We start from the raw sequence: 4514 nt of genomic DNA on the forward strand, positions 1-4514 counted from the left end.
GCACAAGCCAGGAAGCGCAGATATGACAGGTCGGAAGCTTCTAGCAGTGGAAGCGGTGATGCTGCGGAAGGGCCACCTGTGGCGGTTACGTCGGTTTCTGCTGGCGTAATTGGGGGCCAGTTGGCGCAGACCGGCGTGGACGCGGCGGACGCTGTCGAGCATACGACACCACTTCCAGAAGGGCCGGGGCAGAATGTCGCTAGCCCGGAGCAAGCTCGGCGTCATTTGCATCAATTTGTTGGTGCCCTATTTCTGTCCAGACCGCCTGTTCGGAGTCAGAGACGGTTGCAATTTGATCCATTGAAAAATCTGCCACCAGCGAATCCACTACCAGGAGTTGTGAACATGGCTGCACCACCACCCAATCCAACGGTTAAGGCGGCCAAATTTAAGGCAAAGCCTAAGGAAGACCCAGACTGTCACGTGGCTCAATTTGAGACCCGATGGCAAGCCAGTGGGTACCCTGCCCATTTTGGAGATCCGGTGAAATTGCAGCAGTTTGCCGCAACCCTGGAGGGGGTAGCAATGAGTTGGTTTAGCCAATATGGCTTGGCCCACTTTGCAGATTTCAATGCCTTGAAGGATGCGTTTTTGGCCCGGTTCAGGAAGGAGAAAACTCCTACTGATATCGTCAAAAAGATCAAGGCCATGGAACAGAAGCATCTGTTAGTGGAGGATTATGCTCAGAAGTTTCGGGGATTGGCTGCCAGACTGCAGGGTAATGAAAGACCCTCGGATGAAATGCTTGCCAGTTACTTTGTCAAAGGATTGCGGAGGAACTTGAAGAGTGCTGTCGCGAATGTGGATATTGCCGGCGGCTTTGATAACCTCGTGACAGCTGCCTCTCGGGTGGAAAAGCGCCTGGGCATTCAGAAGGACAAACGGAAGGGCAGGAAGCAGGATGGCTCAGAGTCGGATAGTTCGACTGAGTCAGACTCGGATAGTGAGGCCGAGTCGGCATGCTCATCTGATGAATCGGAGGATGAGGGGCAAAGTGAGAAGAAAAAGGCCTCAAGGAAGGTTAAGCTGAAAAAAGATAAAGAGAAACAGGTTAGGGCGGAGAAGGAGAAAAAGCTTCTTCACAAACTTAAAGCCTTGGGGTATGCAGCTGTCTTGCCCAAGGAGAAACAGTACTGCCATATCTGTGAGAAGGACGGCCATCTTACGAGTGCCTGTTGGTACAACCCCAACTACAGAGGCAAGGTGCCACCCAATGTGGTTCAGCGAGCACCACCTCCGCAAGTTGCAGAGGCTAATCCGGTGGTTCCGACCGTTCCGCATGTTCCCTATAATCGGCCTCCAAGACCATATGCTCCAAGACCTAATTGGCAGGGGCAGCCAGGGTTTCAGAGGGGACCTCAGGGTGTGCCACTGTGTGATTACTGTTCAAAAGACGGGCATCGAATTGGTCCGGCCTGTGAATTATGGTGTAAGCATCGGGAGGAAAGAGGGAAACCTGTCATTCGATTCAATGAGGGGAATCGGGGTCAGGACCTCCCCAGGACCAGCAGCAGCAGCGCCCTCCAGCTCAAGCAAATGCCATCCTGATAGAGATGGTGGGAGATCATGCAGGGGGGGCTAGCGGGGGGGTTTCCCATCTTCAGGGTGTGCCGCAGCAGTTCCACGTGCTGAACGCTTCTAGCTCTGTTGATGCGCAGGGGGAGTGCTCCACGGGTATGCCCGTTGGGGATTGTACGGGGCAAGATTTAGTGGACACTTTGGCTGTTACCCGTGCAAAGGGTAAGGGACCTATCAGTTGGGAGGACCAGGAGGTGGTTCGTAGAAAAGTTTCCAGTCAGGTTCAGAAACTCCAGCAGAAGCAGCTCCCGGTGGAACCAATGGAGCCACTGCTAAAGGCACAGTTGTCGGAGGAACCGATTCCAGCCCAGCCACCTTGTGATCCACTTCCAGGAAAGATTGCGGTGGTCCATTCCGATCCCGTTCCTAAGGTAACTGAAACAGTACCAGGTTCTGGGGATCTATTTGATGCACTCATGCATGCGCCTATTCAAATTTCCTTGGATCAGCTGTTGAGCATGGTTCCGGCTTTCCGGGAACAGCTGTTGGGGAAGCTGCAGGAGCCAGTTCCAGCCAAGATGGTGGAGGATCAAGCCCCGTTTGTGGGAGTTTCTCAAGCTGAGTCCGCAGATGTGGATTTTCAAGTCCCAGTGATTAAGGTGGCATTCCACGGGCACAAGTTTGAAGAGGTTTTACTGGACGGGGGTTCAGGAGTCAATATTCTACCGGAGACCGTTTACCTCCGTATGAAGTTGGGGGCGTTAGCACCAGCACCTTTTCAAGTACGGATGGCAGATCAGCGGCGACTTCAACCTTTGGGGATTCTTAAGAATCAATCTATTAAGGTGGGTGGTCTGTCGTTTCTTGTGAATTTTGTGGTGCTCCGGATGCAGGATAGCGGGTCTGCTTATGCCATGTTGCTAGGCCGCCCCTGGTTTAAAATTGCCCGTGTCAAGCAGGATTGGGAGGATAATACTGTGGTGATCAGGCAGGGCAAGAAGACAACTCGCTTGTCCATGTTATCCAAAGTTCTCTTGCCGCAGGGGCAGAAGCCTTTATGTGCTCAGGGCATTCATTTGGCCAGTGATGTAGGTGAAGATGAGGAGGAGGCATATATGCAAGCAAATCCAACGGTTGTACCGGTCTTTGATGTAGATGTGGAAGCTATTGTCACCCGATATCAGAATACTGGACAACCTGTCTCGGCAGTTCCGCAGAGTGTGGAGGGGGAGGCACCATCATCGGATAGTCCGACTGAAGACAGTGTGGTGCCCGAGCAGGAGATCCAGGTGGTTCCAGGCCAGATAATGGAAGGCAATATTTTACAGAGGGCTGTGGAGGAAGCTTTAGCTGCCAAGGCTCAGCAGGTGCATACTGTAACCGAGCAGGAAGCCATTATAGCAGCTGAACAGCAATATGAACGGCGTTTGCAGAAGTCCATCAGGGTGGAGGAAGATGAATTACAGGACATGAATTTGGGTACTGCATCCGATCCTAAGATGGTTCGCGTTAGTGTGCATGTTGAAGGTCAATTTAAGGAGGACTTGCAGAAACTGTTAGTGGAGTTTCGAGATGTGTTTGCTTGGGAGTATTCTGATATGAAGGGCATTGATCCAGCTTTACATCAGCACCGCATCAATTTGAAGAGTGATGCTGTTCCTGTTATCCAACAGCGGTATCGCATGAATCCAAATTTCGCCAAGCAGGTCAAGGAGGAGCTGGATAAGCTATTACGGGTAGGGTTTATCAAGCAGGTCAATGAGGTGACTTGGCTGTCTCCCATTGTGGTCGTGCCCAAGAAGAATGGCAAGATCAGGGTGTGTGTGGACTACAGGAAGTTGAATGCTGCTACAATTACTGACCCGTTTCCGTTACCGTTCTGTGATACCCTCCTTGATGCTGTGGCTGGTCATGAGATGTATAGTTTTTTGGATGGTTTCTTAGGGTATAATCAGATAAGGATGGCACCTGAGGATGTGGATAAGACGGCCTTTATCACTGAGTGGGGAGCATTTGCTTACACGGTGATGAGCTTTGGATTAAAGAATGGCCCACCATCCTTTTCTTTTGTGGCTCAGAAGGCTTTTGAGCCATATCTGTTGGATTTTATGCGAGCCTTTCTTGATGATTTTAGTGTCTTTGGTAAAAAGGCTTTGCACTTACAGCACCTGAGGCTCTGTTTGGAGCGCTGTCGGATGTTCCGCATAGCTCTTAATCCCTTCAAATGTGCTATTGCAGTAAGGCGTGGGATTCTCTTGGGCCATGTGGTGTCCCAGGAAGGCATCTTGATTGATGCAAAGAAGATTGAGGCCATTCAGAAGGCTTCCGCACCACGTAATCTTAAGGAATTAAGCAGGTTTTTGGGGCAGGTTAAGTGGCATAGTAGGTTTTTGCGATATCTTTCCGATGTGTGTGCACCCCTTACTCATTTGACCAAGAAGGGCGTGGATTTTGTGTGGTCTCCAGTTCAGGAAAAGGCATTTCACATTCTGAAGAAGATGTTGGTGGTGGCACCGATCGTGCTACCTCCTGATTGGGGGTTACCATTTCATGTTTTTGTAGATGCTTCGGACATTGCCGTAGGGGCTGTCCTCATGCAGGAGAAGGTTAAGGGTTGGTTTCGACCAGTGTACTATGCTAGCAAGATGTTGACAAGTGCTGAAAGGAATTATGCCGTCACGGAGAGGGAAGCTTTGGGGATGGTGTATTCTCTTCACAAGTTCCGGCATTATCTGTTGAGCAATAAGCTGGTTTTCCATGTAGATCATCAGGCCTTATTGTATCTGGTCCAGAAACCACACTTGACGGGTCGGTTAGCTAGGTGGATGCTTCTACTCCAGGAGTTTGACTTTCTGATCCTACATACCCCGGGAAAGGAGCATGCTGTAGCGGATTATTTGAGTAGGTTGGAGTTTGGGGAAGTAGCTGAGGGGGTGGATGATAATTTACCTGATTCGGTTTTGTTTTCAGCTACTGTGGCGATATTGGATTCTTGG

This window comes from Cibotium barometz, chromosome 30, assembly GCF_041138505.1.
Source record: "Cibotium barometz isolate CiBa-2024 chromosome 30, ASM4113850v1, whole genome shotgun sequence".
In the NCBI taxonomy this organism is placed as follows: Eukaryota; Viridiplantae; Streptophyta; class Polypodiopsida; order Cyatheales; family Cibotiaceae; genus Cibotium; species Cibotium barometz.